Source organism: Pristiophorus japonicus, chromosome 9 (genome assembly GCF_044704955.1).
Source record: "Pristiophorus japonicus isolate sPriJap1 chromosome 9, sPriJap1.hap1, whole genome shotgun sequence".
NCBI classification, from domain to species: Eukaryota; Metazoa; Chordata; class Chondrichthyes; family Pristiophoridae; genus Pristiophorus; species Pristiophorus japonicus.
In genome coordinates this window covers 203364660-203381602 of record NC_091985.1, presented here as the reverse complement: position 1 = coordinate 203381602, position 16943 = coordinate 203364660, and the positions used below count along the sequence as shown (strand labels likewise).

The window sequence follows — 16943 nt, the reverse complement described above, 5'->3', positions numbered from 1 at the left end:
CCTCTTAGCATCCTCCTCACAGCGCACACTGCCACCCAGCTTAGTGTCATCTGCAAATTTGGAGGTATTACATTCAATTCCTTCGTCTAAATCATTAATGTATATTGTAAGTAGCTGGGGTCCCAGCACGGAACCTTGTGGTACCCTACTAGTCACTGCCTGCCATTCTGAAAAGGACCCGTTTATTCCTACACTTTGCTTCTTGTCTGCCAATCAGTTCTCTATCCACATCAATACATTACCCCCAATACCATGTGCTTTAATTTTGCACACTAATCTCTTGTGTGGGACCTTGTCAAAAGCCTTTTGAAAGTCCAAATACACCACATCCACTGGTTCTCCCTTGTCCACTCTACTAGTTATATCATCAAAAAATTCTAGAAGATTTGTCAAGCATGATTTCCCTTTCATAAATCCTTGCTGACTTGGACTGATTCTGTCACTGCTTTCCAAATGTGCTGCATTACATCTTTAATAATTGATTCCACATTTTCCCTACTACTAATGTCAGGCTAACTGGTTTATAATTCCCTGTTTTCTCTCTCCCTCCTTTGGGAGTGGGGTTACATTAGCTACCTTCCAATCCATAGGAACTGATCCAGAGTCTATAGAATGTTGGAAAATGACCATTATTTCATCCACTATTTCTAGGGCCACTTCCTTCAGTACTCTGGGATACAGACTATCAGGCCCTAGGGATTTATTGGCCTTCAACCCCATCAATTTCCCCAACACAATTTCCTGACTATTAAGGATTTCCTTCAGTTCCCCCTTCTCGCGAGACCTTCGGTCCCCTAGTATTTCTGGAAGGTTATTTGTGTCTTCCTTAGTGAAGACAGAACCAAAGTATTTGTTCAATTGGTCTGCCATTTCTTTGTTCCCCGTTATAAATTCCCCTGATTCTGACTGCAAAGGACGTACATTTGCCTTCACTAATCTTTTTCTCTTTACATATTTTTAGAAGCTTTTGCAGTCAGTTTTTATGTTCCCTGCACGCTTACTCTCATACTCTATCTTCCCCCTTCTAATTAAATCTTTGTCCTCCTCTGCTGAATTCTAAATTTCTCCCAGTCCCCAGGTTTGCTGCTTTTTCTGGCCAATTTATATGCCTCTTCCTTGGATTTAGCACTATCCCTAATTTCCCTGGTTAGCCACGGTTGAGCCACCTTCCCCGTTTTATTTTTATGCCAGACAGGAATGTACAATTGTTGAAGTTCATCCATGTGATCTAAAATGTCTTCCATTGCCTATCCACCTTCAACTCTTTGAGTATCATTCGCCAGTCTATCCTAGCCAATTCACGTCTCATACCATCAAAGCTACCTTTCTTTAAGTTCAAGACCCTAGTCTCTGAATTAACTGTGTCACTCTCCAACTTAATAAAGAATTCTACCATATTATTTTACAACCCTCTGAGAGAAGAAATTCTTCCTCAGCACAGTTTTAAATGGGTGGCCCCTTATTCTAAGATTATGCCCTCTAGTTCTATTCTTCCCTATCAGTGGAAACATCCTCTCTGCATCCACCTTGTCAAGCCCCCTCATAATCTTATATGTTTCAATAAGATCACCTCTCATTCTTCTGAATTCCAATGAGTAGAGGACCAACCTACTCAACCTTTCCTCATAAGTCAACCCCCTCATCTCTGAAATCAACCTTGTGAACCTTCTCTGAACTGCCTCCAAAGCAAGTATATCCTTTCGTAAATATGGAAACCAAAACTGCATGCAGTATTCCAGGTGTGGCCTCACCTATACCCTGTACAACTGTTGCAAGACTTCCCTACTTTGATACTCCATCCCCTTTGCAATAAAGGCCAAGATTCCATTGGCCTTCCTGATCACTCGGGGGATCAAGGGTTATGGCGAGAAAGCAGGAAGGGGGTACTGAAGTTTCATGTTCAGCCATGAACTCATTGAATGGCGGTGCAGGCTAGAAGGGCTGAATGGCCTGCTCCTGCACCTATTTTCTATGTTTCTATGTACCTGCATACTAACCTTTTGTGTTTCATGCACAAGCACCCCCAGGTCCCGCTGTACTGCAGCACTTTGCAATTTTTCTCCATTTAAATAATAACTTGCTCTTTGATTTTTTTTCTTCCAAAGTACATGACCTCACGCTTTCCAACATTATACCCCATCTGCCAAACTTTTGCCCACTCACTTAGCCTATCTATGTCCTTTTGCAGATTGTTTGTATCCTCTTCACACATTGCTTTTCCTCCCATCTTTGTATCACCATAAAACTTGGTTACATTACACTCGGTCCCTTCATCCAGGTCGTTAATATAGATTGTAAATAGTTGGTGTCCCAGCACTGATCCCTGCGGTATCCCACTAGTCACTGTTTGCCAACCCGAGAATGAACCATTTATCCTAACTCTCTGTTTTCTGTTAGTTAACCAATCCTCTATCCATGCTAATATATTACCCCCAACCCCATGAACTTTTATCTTGTGCAATAACCTTTTATGTGGCGCCTTAACAAATGCCTTGTGGAAGTCCAAATACACCACTCACTTGGATCCATGCTTTGATATGGAACCTGTTAGGTATGGCCTCCTTGTCTCCCACCTTCAGCTTGTAGCTGATTTTTATACAGCCATGGCCACTTTGTCCAGACAAAGACAGACTGATATTTTTTGTTTTTGGCCTCCCTACAAGCTTTCTTTGTTCAGTACTTAGTGGAGGCCTTGAAACTGTTGACCATTCTCGCTGTAAGGAAATCCTAATTTGATCAGCATGCTCTTTACTTTTAATATTAATGCCTCTGGCAGGTAGCAATGTGTTTAACTCTATCCTGATTATTTCAAAGTTGGTTTCTCTCTGGAGAATGGTTTAAAAATCTGTCTCACCTGAGCCACAGTAGCCATTTCATGTTGTGCTGTTGTCGATAACTGAGCACGTCTGAGACTCGTTTGTTCACACACACACACACACACACACACGAGTATCTTAATATCATGCCATAACATCTGATCCAAGCCATTCTCGGGCTTTCAGGTGATCTTATCAAAAGATCGTAGGGTGTCTGCAGATCTTTGCTCATCTCCCTTTGCATGGTCCCGATGTCTCGGGTAATGGCCAAGCTATCAAATTCAGTTTCCTTATTGTTCAGTATAGGCAATGAGACAAACACCCCAAGAGAAAGCTTATCAATTTACCACACTTCTCTGACTTTCACAAGAATTTACATTAACATTAGATTGCACCCAGGTGATTTATGCCAATTCACCAAATATCAATGATTTTTAAAAATTCCCATTTGATGGTGTAATTTTCCTGGTTTCATCTTATATCCTCACTCATGTCCTCTCATTCAATTTTATGGAGTGTTCACTGGGCCCCAGAGGAACTTTACTGTCTAATACAATATTATCATAATATGTTAAAATATAGATCAAACATTCCCACTTGCTCCAAGTTTCAACCCATTTTGTTTATTTAATTTTATTTAAACGAACCTCTTCTTGGACCTTTTATTCCCCAAAATATGCTAGAGAGCACGTCAGTCTGCAAGATGAAGGATGTTAGTTACCTTTAACACAACAACCTTCCCCCCCAAAACTTCTTCCTGAATACATAGTTTGGACGGAACCACATAGACTGGACCTTTTCAAAAATAAAACTTGATTATCCCCTTAAATTTCAGCTAAATTTCCCTTCCCATGTGCTTGACCAGCAACTCTTATCAATTTATATCATCAATTTTAATTTTACAAAAAATTATGCCCAGACTTTGTGATTTTACAAAGAAGACAAAAGTAACAATTACATTTGGATGCAAGCTATTTATCTTCCCCTTCGACCAATGTGTCTTGAAAAATAGGATTACATAGGAGAGGAAGCAGAGTTAACGTTTCGGGTCGATGACTCTTCGTCAGACCTGGAGAGTGTTCGGAAAGAACAGATTCTTAACAAGCACTGAAAGGGGGAGGGAGGGAAAGAACAAAAGGGAAGGTCTGTGATAGGTCCTACCACCAATCACATCTTCCCCTCCCCTCCCCTCTCAGCATTCCAAAGGGACCATTCCCCCGCGACACCCTGGTCCATTCCACAGTCACCCCTAGCACCCCTCCCCTTCCCACGGCACCTTTCAATGCAACCACAGGAGATGCAACACCTGCCCTTTTATCTCCTCCTTTTCCACTATCCAGGGTCCCAAACACTCCTTCCAGGTGAAACAGCGATTTACTTGTACTTCTTTCAATTTAGTATACTGTATTCACTGCTCACGATGTGGTCTCCTCTACAGCGTAGATTGGGTGACTGCTTTGTGGAGCACCTCTGTTCAGTCCGCAAGTGTGACCGAGCTTCCGGTCGCCTGTTACTTTAATTCTCCACTCCATTCCCACTCTGACCTCTCCATACTCGGTTCCTACACTGTTCCAATGAAGCTCAATGCAAACTCGAGGAACAGCACCTCATCTTTCGTTTAGGCACTTCACAGCCTTCGGGACTCAACATCGAGTTCAAAAATTTCAGAGCCAACCTTTGGCTCTCTTTCCGCGCACCCGCCCCCCCCCCCCCCCCGCCCCCCCTCAGCCTGTTTCTTTTTTTCTCCTTGTCTCTAATGGTAGTTGGTCATTATCCTGCCATTCACACCCTATCTTGACTCATGTTTTTCTAACTCCTGGCATTGCCATTTGAATTTGGGCCATCATCCATTCTGTTTCTCTAATCTCTCCTGTCTTCCAACCTATCACAGACCTTCCCTTTTTTCTTTCTTCCCCTCCTCCTTTCAGCGCTTGTTAAGAAACTGTTCTTTCCAAACACTCCAGTTCTGATGAAGGGTCATCGACCCGAGACTCTGCTTTCTCTCCACAGATGCTGCCTGACCTGCTGAGATAGCCAGCATTTTGTTTTTATTCCAGATTTCAGCATCTGCAGTATTTTACTTTAGGATTACGTAGGATATACGGCACAGAAACATACCATTCGGCCCAACCAGTTCATGCCGGCATTTACACTCCACTCGAGCCTCCTCCTGTCTTTCCTCATCTAACTCTATCAGCACAATCCTCTATTCCCTGTTCCCTCATATGCTTGTCTAGCCTCCCCTTAAATGCATCTATACTATTCGCTTCAACCACTCCCTGTGGTAGTGAATTCCACATTCTCACTACTCTCTGGGTAAAGAAGTTTCTTCTGAATTCCCTATTTGATTTCTTGGTGATTATCTTATATTTATGGCCTCTAATTATGCTCTTTCCCATAAGTGGAAACACTCTCTCTGTATTTAGTCTATCAAAATCATTCATAATGTTAAAGCCCTCTATTAGGTCACCACTCAGCCTTCTTTTTTCAAGAGAAAAGAGACCCAGCTTGCCTATCCTTTCCTGATAGGTATACACTCTCATTTCTGGTATCATACTTGTAAATCTTCTTTGCACCCTCTGTGTTCTAACCAAGGTTTGATGTAAGCTTAGCATAACTTCACTACTTTTCCATTCTATAACAATTCAATTTTATAATAATTTATCCCAATAATTGGGCATTGCCCAATATGGTAGTCTCTGGATACGGCATAGTCCAGAGACACAAGTCTACATTTTCTTCAACATACATCAACAACGTTAGAAGCACATAAAAACACTGTGGCCTTCCTGTGGCAAGCACAAACCACTGGTCTTTAGTCTTTTCTTATCCTAATGTAATATTTTGAATCTAAACATTCTATGATGAAAAAATCCAAGTTCCCTCACCGCTCTCATCTTCCATTCACTTCAATTGACAGATTGTACCAGTAAGGATTTGGAAGATATTTACAACAGATTCTAGATGTTCTTAGAGTTGGGATCATTCTCTATTTTGCCTATTCGAGGAGTTAGATAACAGACTTTCTCCTGTGCAGATAGGACTGGGTTTTGTGATCCTAGGCTTGTTACTGAGACCTTCCCTGGATACCAAGGCTAGGAGCGGCACACTGGAAGGTATGGGGAGCTGGAACTTGTCCATAAGAGTAACCAAAGGTATGAGAACTGAAATAATCTAGTTAGGAAGGAGAAAAGGCCCCAAAATGGAGCAGTTGGTAATAGGACAACAATTTGTCTCCTCTCATCATGGAGACATCAAATATCAACAGACTGTTATTTGAAATATCAAAATATTAAACTCCAGCCCAGTTACAGGGGTTATTAATATCAGCAGAAACAAAATCCACTGTCAGAATGAAGATGATTCAGTCGGGATGAGATTAACAGCAGCAATAACAGCAGAATGTAACCCTTGCAATCACTTGTGAACTTGTTGGTGTCTCAGCAGGTAGGGTGACTGAGCAAATCCCTTTCCACACTTAGAGCAGGTAAATAACTTCTCCCCAGTCTGAATTCACTGGTGAATCAGCAGGTTGGATAACTGAGTGAATAACTTCCCACACTCAGAGCAGGTGAACAGCCTCTCCCGGTGTGAACTCACTGATGTTTCAGCAGGTGGGATGATTGAGTGAATCCCTTCTCACACACGGAGCATATGAACGGCCTCTCCCCAGTGTGCACTCGCTGGTATTTCTGCAGGTCAGATGACTGAGTGAATCCCTTCCCACACTCAGCAAGTGAACGGTCTCTCCCCAGTGTGAACTCGCTGGTGATTTAGAAGGTGGGATGAAGAAATGAATCCCTTCCCACACTCAAAGCAGGTGAACGGCCTCTCCCCAGTGTGAACTCGCTGGTGTATCAGCAGATTGGATGATTTAGTGAATTCCTTCCCACACTCAGAGCAGGTGAATGGCCTCTCTCCAGTGTGAACTCGCTGGTGTGTCAACAGGGTGGATGAACAAGTGAATCCCTTCCCACACTCAGCACAGGTGAATGGCCTCTTCCCAGTGTGAACTCACTCGTGTATCAGCAGGTTGGATGAACAAGTGAATCCCTTCCCACACTCAGCAAGTGAACGGTCTCTCCCCAGTGTGAACTCGCTGGTGATTTAGACGGTGGGATGAAGAAATGAATCCCTTCCCACACTCAAAGCAGGTGAACGGCCTCTCCCCAGTGTGAACTCGCTGGTGTATCAGCAGATTGGATGATTTAGTGAATTCCTTCCCACACTCAGAGCAGGTGAATGGCCTCTCTCCAGTGTGAACTCGCTGGTGTGTCAACAGGGTGGATGAACAAGTGAATCCCTTCCCACACTCAGCACAGGTGAATGGCCTCTTCCCAGTGTGAACTCACTCGTGTATCAGCAGGTTGGATGAACAAGTGAATCCCTTCCCACACTCAGAGCAGGTGAACGGCCACTCCCCAGTGTGAATGCGCTGATGAATTTCCAGTTCAGATGGGTAACTGAATCCTTTCCCACAGTCCTCACATTTCCACGGATTCTCCATGGTGCGGGTGTCCTTGTGTCCCTCCAGGTTGGACGATCAGTTGTCCCTCCAGGTTGGACGATCAGTTGAAGCCTCGTCCACACACAGAACACATGTATGGTTTCTCCCCGCTGTGAATGGTGTGATGTTTTTCAGGCTGTGTAACTGGTTAAAGCTCTTTTCAGTCAGTGCACTGGAACACTCTCAGTCGGGCATGTGCGTAGCAATGCTTTTCCAGTCACAATGATGTTTGAAATCTTTTCCCACAGACAGAACAAACAATTCTCCTTCCACAGTCAAAGGCCGATGAAATTCAGGTCCTGAGGAATCGAGAGAATCTGTCAGATCTTGACGTGATGTTTTGTTTGAGTTTCCCGTCTGTAAATCTTCCCTTCTAATACCTTGTAAAAGGAGATGACAAAACTCATCACTGTAAGTAAAGGACAGAAATTCAGAACAGACCATTCTAATTTCTATGTATCATTCTTTCCTGTTTCTCTAAACCTGTAAATCACCATCCCACACATTGCCCCTCCGCCCTGTGCTGAAATCCAAACACATCGCACAGCTCAAGACTGTTTATCCTGCACCAAGTCTGGTTGGGTTCAGTGCTACAATCACTGGTTCCCCTAACTCTCCACCCCTGAAGATGCTGACTCTGGCTGGGTTCCGTTCTACACTCACTGGTTCCCCTCACTGTCCACCCCTGAAATTGCTGACTCTGGCTGGGTGCAGTTCTACACTCACTGGTTCCCCTCCCTCTCTCCCCTGGAAATGCTTACTCTGGCTGGGTTCAATTCTGCACTCACTGGTTTCCCTCTCCTCCCGTGAAGGTGCTGACTCTGGCTGGGTTCATTTCCACATTCACTGGTCCCCCCCACCCCCGGAGATGCTGACCTTGGCTGGGTTCAATTCTGCACTAACTGAATCCCCTCCCTCTCCTCCCGTGAAGGTATTGACTCTGGCTGGGTTCAGTTCTACAATCACTGGTTCCCCTAACTCTCCACCCCTGAAGATGCTGACTCTGGCTGGGTTCAGTTCTACACTCACTGGTTCCCCTCACTGTCCACCCCTGAAATTACACTAAGCAACTAGAAGAGAAGTGGCAGTGAAGTAACTGGAAGAGAAGTGGCAGTGAATTTCAGTTCTATACTCACTGGTTTCCTTCTCTTTCCTCCCCGAACGGTGGCTCGGTTCAGTTCCACATTCACTGGGACGCTGAAGCCCTGCCTACTAATGGTCCCTGTACAAACATGGCCGCATATGCGCTCTGCTACTCAGTGCATCACGATGGTGGTGCAGAAACCTTCCGCTGTGCTTTACAAAGCTGGCGGCCGTCAGCCTGGGCCTGTCACCAGGAATAAATCCCCGGAGCTGCTAACGCGGGACCTGGAAGTTCTTCGTCAGGGTTTGCGGCCTATACCAGGTCTTCATGAAGCATACCCGCCGTGTGAGCTACTCACCTGCGTCTCCGGCTCTTCCCGTTTCCATTCTTCGTCCGGCTCTGATCAAAGTGACACTGTGCATGCTCCAAAAACCACCTGGTCCTGTGCCTGTGCAGTGCGAATAGGGTACATTCTCCCCCGCGGGCTATGCTGGGTCACAGTCCCGCCATTGAAAACCCCAGTTAGTGAATGGGGATTGATTTTCTGTGATCTGATTGAGTGAAAACTAATAAATCATACACAAAAAACCCCAAATGAACGGGCACTCTGCCACGGGTCAGTTCTGGATGTGATTAATAACCCCTCCAGCCACTAGCGTCTCAGCAGGTGGGGTGAATTTATTTCCATACAGTGGGTATTGAAACAGCTTCTCTCCAGTATCAGTGCGGTGATCGTGCATCAGCTGCTTTGAACTTTGAAAGTTTTTCTCACATTTAAAGCAAATGTTCTCAATGTGGATAATCTGGAGTGTAAACAGTTGGGACAACGGAGTGACTACCTTTCCACATGTGAAATATCTAAACGGTCTCTTCCCGGTGTGACTCTGTTGGTGTGTCAGTAAATGGGTGTAGTCGATTTCATCGTTTTCCACGTACAGAGCAGTGAATGGATTCTGCCCATTATGAACATGCCAGAGTGTCATTTGGTGAGATGAGCGAGTGAATCTCTTTCCACACTCAGCTGATAAACGGCCTCTCCCTGATATGTTATCACCTCAGACGGGCAACCGAATCCGGATCCAGTCCCCACATTTACACTATTGATTCTTCAGGTTGAATCTGTCAAATTTTGACGTAATGTTTGTTTTGAGCTTCCCTGCTGCAGATCCTCCCCTTCTAATACCCTGGAAATGGTGGTTACAAAAGTTGTTACTTTAAATACAGGATAGAAATTCAGAACAGACAATTCTGGATTCTATAAAACATTATTTCCCCTCCTGTCCCTGATGTCTTTTCTGTGGGAAATGTAGAAGTGTGAAAAAAGGCAGCAGATCGGACTCAGGCCAGAACGAAGATTCCTTGAATGAACAATTCATAAGGTTGTTTTGCGCTTTACCTGTATGAGGTTAAAAAACAACAAATGAAAAAGGAGGCATCTAGTGACACGGGCGTTGTTAATAGTGGTTTGTAATTCTAATCACTATCTCATAAGCCTAACATTGTAACCCGAACCCCAGCTTCTGACACCAGCCTCAAAACCCATCCTTAACCCCAGCCACTAAACACTAATCCTATCCCCAACCAAAGATTATTGACAGGGCTCAATTGAGCCAAAGACCTGATAAAGGAAATGTTTGAACCAATTATCATGTTTAAAGAAATAGTGCAATGTATGTTAGTAACAAGAGATTAAACCAACGAAACCATCAAAATTAGTAATGAGAATGACAAATATCATACATTTCAAAGGCAATTACATGCAATATGTGTGGAGAACTTTTACAAATCCGGATACAAAAAGTGTTAAATGATACAGATAATAACAGATTTCAAATCTGATACAAGAAGGTACTATAAAGGGGTAGTTCAAAGTAATTTCAGATGAGTGTAAAGTGAGACATAACAGTTCAGACTATGTCTCCTACAAGCCGTGTTCTCAAACAGAACAGGCTTGGGATTTGATATGGTTGAAGGCGAACGAGAGGAGAACTGAAATAATCTAGAGTAAGAAAAGGCCCAAAATGTAACAGTTGGTAACAGAACATCAATTAGTCTCCTCTTATCATGGAGAAATCAAATATTAAACGCACTATGTATTTGGAACACATTCAACATTTATACAGAATATTAATCACCAGTCCAGTTATTGGGGTTATTAAGATCAGTAGAAACAAACCATAACTGCCAGAATGAACATGGTTCAGTGCTCAGTGCAATCACAGTAAATCCTGTTCAATTCACTAATGTGGTCTTTCAATGGCGGGGTTTTTAACCCAGCAAAATCCTGAGGGACGGGATAAATCTTCACTTAGAAAGACACGGATTAATCAAGGACAGTCAGCATGGATTTGTTAAGGGGAAGTCGTGTCTGACTAGCTTGATTGAATTTTTTGAGGAGGTCACCAGGAGTGCCGATGAAGGTAAAGCGTATGATATAGTGTATATGGATTTTAGCAAAGCTTTTAAAAAGGTCCCACATGGCAGACTGGTCACAACAGTAAAAGCCCATGGAATCCAGGGCAAAGTGGCAAATTGGATCCAAAATTGGCTCAGAGGCAGGGAGCAAAGGGTAATGGTTGATGGATGTTTTTGCGACTGGAAGGATGTTTCTAGTGGGGTTCTGCAGGGCTCAGTACTAGGATCCTTGCTTTTTGTGATCTTCATCAATGATCTAGACTTGAATATAGGGGGTATGATTAAGAAGTTTGCAGATGACACTAAAATCGGCTGTGTGGTTGATAATGAAGAAGAAAGCTGTGGACAGCGTGGGCAGAACAGTGGCAAATGGAATTTAATCCAGAGAAGTGTGAGGTAACGCATTTGGGGAGGGCTAACAAGGAAAGGGAATATACATCAAATGGTAGGATACTGAGAAGTGTCGAGGAACAAAGGGACCTTGGAATTGTACAAAACATTGGTATTAGAGATTCATAAATAAATATTAAATTTTTAGTCATTGACCAAATTAATCTTACCCATGATTATCTGTGGGCATTGGAATGTTAGGCGCTTCTTGAATGTATGCAGAACTCAGTTTTAACTAGGTTCAAATAACAAACTAACACAAGCTGAGAGCCAAGGTCACATTATTATAATAACAAAGTATTAATTGGAGTCAGCTTCATCAAAGCTAACAGTTTGAATACAGGAGCATAAATAAGACAGGTTCTGAGGAGATGAACGAATTTATAAACAAGATAACATGGACAAGCAGGCATTGATGAGGAAATTACTGGAGACAGGAGTGGCCACATGCTAGCTCTGGTTTTGAATGCCAATGGTATTTTGACCACGAGAACCAATTAAACAAGGTGATTTTGTTGAAGACCATATATAGACACTGGCCCAATTAACTTTTGATAAGAAATTGGTTAAAACATCGATACGCAAAGAATGCCTGAGCACAGCTCCATGTTCCCCTCCAAGTCACACACCATCCTGATTTGGAAGCATATCGCCATTCCTTCATTGTTGCTGGGTCAAAATCCTGGAACTCCCTCCCTAACAGCACTGTGGGAGTACAATCACCACACAGACTGCTGCGGTTCAAGAAGGTGGCTCACCACCATCTTCTCAAGGGCAATTAGTGATCGGCAATAAATGCTGACCTTGCCAGCGACGCCCACATCCCGTGAACAAATAAAAAAACAGGAGAAAGCCATGCATCCCCTGAGCCTGACACATAGGAAGAGGAGCACGCCAATCAGCTCCTCGAAGCAGTGTTATGGGAACAGGAGTCAGCCATTCAGCCACTCCCATGTGCCACACAGGAAGAAACCAAGACCATTCAGCCCATCGAGCTTGTAACATGAGATCAGCAGTAGCTCATTCAGCCTATTGACCCTGTTTGATAGGGACAGGATGATGCCTTTAGCCCCTCGAACCAGGTACAAGAAACACAAGAAATAGGAGCAAGAGTAGGCTACTTGGCCCCTCGAGCCTGCTCCACCATTTAATAAGATCATGGCTGATCTGATCATGGACTCAGCTCCACTTCCCTGCCCGCTCCCCATATCCCTTTCTTCCCTTATCGCTATAATATCTGTCAATCTCCACCTTAAATTTATTCAATGGCCCAGCCTCCACAGCTCTCTGGGGCAGAGAATTCCACAGATTTACAACCCTCTGAGAGAAAAAATTTCTCCTCATCTCAGATTTAAATGGGCAGCCCCTTATTCTAAGACTATGTCCCCTAGTTTTAGTTTCCCTTATGTGGGAAGATCCTCTCTGCACCCACCTTGTCGAGCCCCCTCATTATCTTATGTTTCAATAAGATCACTTCTCATTCTTCTGAACTCCAATGTGTATAGTCTCAACCTACTCAACCTATCCTGATAAGTCAAACCTTCATCTCCGGAATCAACCTAGTGAACCTTCTCTGAACAGCTTCCAATGCAAGTATATCCTTCCTTAAATACGGAGGCCAAAACTGTACGCAATACTCCAGGTGTGGCCTCACCAATACCCTGTACAGTTGTAGCAGGACTTCTCTGCTTTTATTCCCTTGCAATAAAGGCCAACATTCCATTTGCCTCCCTGATTACTTGCTGTACCATCAAACTAACGTTTTGTGTTTCATGCACAAGGACCCCCAGGTCTCTCTGTACTGCAGCACTTTGCAATTTTCTCCATTTAAATTATAATTTGCTTTTCTATTATTTCTGCCAAAGTGGATAACCTCACATGTTCTCATGTTATACTCCATCTGCCAAATTTTTGCCCAATCACTTAGCCTGTCTATATCCCTTTACAAATTTTTTGTGTCCTCCTCACAATTTGCTTTCCCACCCATCTTTTTATCATCAGCAAACTTGGCTACATTATACTCGGTCCCTTCATCAAAGTTATTAATATAGATTGTAAATAGTTGAGGACTCAGCACCGATCCCTGCGGCACCCCACTTGTCACTGCTTGCCAACCAGAAAATGACCCATTTATCCCGATTCTGTTTTCTGATAGTTAACCAATCGTCTATCAATGCGAATATATTACCCCCAACCCTGTGAGCTTTTTTCTTGTGCAGTAAACTTTTATGTGGCACCTTATCGAATGCCTTCTGGAAATCCAAATACATCACATCCACTGGTTTCCCCTTATCCACCCTGCTCGTTACATCCTCAAAGAACTCCAGCAAATTTATCAAACATGATTTCCCTTTCATAAAACCATGCTGACTCTGCTTGATTGAATTATACTTTTCCAAATGTCCCGCTACTGCTTCCTTAATAATGGACTCCAGCATTTTCCCAACGACGGATGTTAGGCTAACTGGTCTATAGTTTCCTGCTTTTTTTCTGCCTCCTTTTTTAAATAGAGGCGTTACATTTGCAGTTTTCCAATCTGCTGGGACTGCGGCAGAATCCATGGAATTTTGGTAGATTACAACCAATACATCCACTATCTCTGCAGCCACTTCTCTAAAGACCCTAGCATGTAAGGCATCAGGTCCAAGGGACTTGTTAGCCTTTAGTCACTGATTATATCTCTGTCTTTCTCCCTTTCTCATTGACTCACTCTCTCTCTCATTGTCTCCGTCTCTCATTGACTGCCTGTCTCTCTCACATTGTCTCTGTCTCTCTCTCTCTGTCTCTTTGTCTCGCTCTCTCTGTCTCACTCTCTCTCTCTCTCTTTCTCTGTCTTGCTCTCTCTGTCTCGCTCTCTCTCTCTGTCTGTCTCCCTCTCTCTCTCTCTGTCTGTCTCGCTCTCTCTCTCTGTCTGTCTGTCTGTCTCTCTCTCTCTCTCTGTCTCGCTCTCTCTGTCTCGTTTCCTCTCTGTCTCGCTCTCTCTATGTCTCGCTCTCTCCCATCCTTGCTCCAACACTCATCCTTTATCCTGTCTGCGATGCAGCTGAAGAAGATGTTTCAGGGACAATGTTCGAACAAGGAGTTTGATTTGAAACCGGAGGATGTTGACTGCTCGGATGTGGGCTCTCCGCCAGAATGAAAGTGACCGAGCGTGTCAGCCAGTGCCCGTGATCCCGTCTCCATGTGTGTGACAGTCTCGCACAATTCTGGCTCTGCCTGACCGTCGCCTTGTTTAACCCAAGAAAACGCTCAGCAAAGGGTTAATCTCCAACTAGACGTGTGCTATTCTTGTATCGCGATTGATTCCTCTTCACACTGCAAGGGCGTGGGAGCTTTGAGCATTTGCTGTGGGAAATACCATCACATTTTTAAGTAGTGACCACTGGATTGCTGAACTGAGACTGACCATCTAGCTCTGGCCTGTTTCAACATGAGGTGACCTCCTGCTCAATGAGGGAATATCAGGAAAGACCTACCATTGTGCAGAGGCTTCTGAGCTTCAGGGAGCTATCAGCGCTGATAATGGGTGCAAGGGCAACAGATAGTCCTGGCAAAAGGAGAACCTCTGGGTAGATATCATCATTTTAATTAGGGTTTCTCTAGAGTGGGAAGAATTAGTTGGATAAGACGATGATGTAAAGGAGTTATACCGAGCTCATGAGCCCAGTGTAAATAAGTAAGGGCACCAGCTTTATTAACCAAAGTTGGTAAGGGGCGGGTCCAGTGAGATTCTCCTGATATGGAGTTTTATTCCGGAGGAAGTGGAAAGCCAAAGGTGGAGACCTGCAGAGGTGAGCACAACATGGTCAGGACAGTTGTAGCTTCCAGTGATGGACATTTGGACAAGGAAACCTGCAGCTTAGAAAGTGGCAGATGAGAACGAGGATTTGGATTACAAGGGTTTGTAGGGTCTGAATACTGAGCCCAGAACTGTAATGCCTTTGAGCTCCTGACCATTGGGTGTGTTTGTAAGCCCCATTTTTTGAGTGTATTTTGAAGAGCTACTGCATGATCTGTACGCTCAATAAATCATCAAATGCTTAACCTGAACGTTTCAAGAAGCTTATTGATCTTGGAGGAATGGCTAGATCACCTGATCAGGAAAAGTCGATGTTTTTCCGGTAAGGAATGCTCGCTGTCAAATGATTGGATCCCTGGGAGTATGTCAGTATTAAAAGGTGGTCCCCGAAAGTGTGTCAATATTTACAGGGGATCCCCGAGAGTGCGTCAGACTGATAAATCCCCAGGGCCTGATAGTCTGCATCCCAGAGTATTTAAAGAAGTGGCCCTAGAAATAGTGGATGCATTGGTGGTCATTTTCAACATTCTATAGACTCTGGAGCAGTTCCAATGGATTGGAGGGTAGCTAATGTAACCCCACTTTTTAAAAAAGGAGGGAGAGAAAACAGGGAACTTTAGACCAGTTAGCATGACATCGGTGGCGGGGAAAATTGTTGGAATCAATCATTAAAGATGTAATAGCAGCGCATTTGGAAAGTAGTGACAGGATCGGTCCAAGTCAGCATGGATTTATGAAAGGGAATATATCTAATGAACTGGCCTCAACAACATTCCGTGGTAGAGAATTCCACAGGTTCACAATTCTCTGAGTGAAGAAGTTTCTCCTCACCTTGGTCCGAAATGGCTTATCCCTTATCCTTAGACTGTGACCTCTGGTTCTGGACTTCCCCAACATTGGGAATATTCTTCCTGCAACTAACATGTCCAATCCCATCAGAATGTTATAAGTTTCTATGAGATCCCCTCTCATTCTTCTAAATTCCAGTGAATATAAGCCTAGTCAATCCAGACTTTCTTCTATGTCAGTCCTGCCATCCCGGGAATCAGTCTGGTGAACCTTCGCTGCACTCCCTCAATAGCAAGAATGTCCTTCCTCAGATTAGGAGACCAAAACTGCACACAATACTCAAGGTGTGGTCTCACCAAGGCCCTGTACAACTGCAGTAAGACCTCCTAGCTCCTATACTCAAATCCCCTCGCTATGAAGGTCAGTATGCCATTTTCCTTCTTTACTGCCTGCTGCACCTGCATGCCTACCTTCAATGATTGATGTACCATGACACCCAGATCTCATTGCACCTCCCCTTTTACTAATCTGTCACCATTACGATAATAATCTGCCTTCCTGTTTTTGCAACCAAAGTGGATAACCTCACAATCTACGTTATACTGCATCTGCCATGCATTTGCCCATTCACCTAACCTGTCCAAGTCCCCCTGCAGCCTCATAGCATCCTCCTCGAAGCCCGCAGTGCCACCCAGCTTAGTGACATCTGCAAACCTGGAGATATTACATTCAATTCCTTTGTCTAAATCTTTAATGTATATTGTAAATAGCTGGGGTCCCAGCACTGAACCCTGTGGCACCCCACTAGTCACTGTCTGCCATTCTGAAAAGGACCCATTTATTCCTACTCTTTGCTTCCTGTCTGCCAACCAGTTCTCTATCCACATCAATACATTACCCCCAATAGCATGTGCCTTAATTTTGCATACTAATCTGTTGTGTGGGAACTTGTCAAAAGCCTTTTGAAAGTCCAAATACACTACATCCACTGGTTCTCCCTTGTCCACTTTACTAGTTACATCCTCAAAAAATTCTAGAAGATTTGTCAAGCATGATTTCCTTTTCATAAATCCATGCTGACTTGGACCAATACAGGGGATCCCCAAGGAATGTATCAGTGTCTACAAGGGGTGTCCCAGGGAG

General features: G+C 43.9%; 1 pseudogene; it reads left to right on the top strand.

Moving 5' to 3' along the window:
- Positions 1-16943, top strand: part of LOC139274067 (zinc finger protein 850-like) — a 113603-nt pseudogene that overhangs the window by 89498 nt on the left and 7162 nt on the right.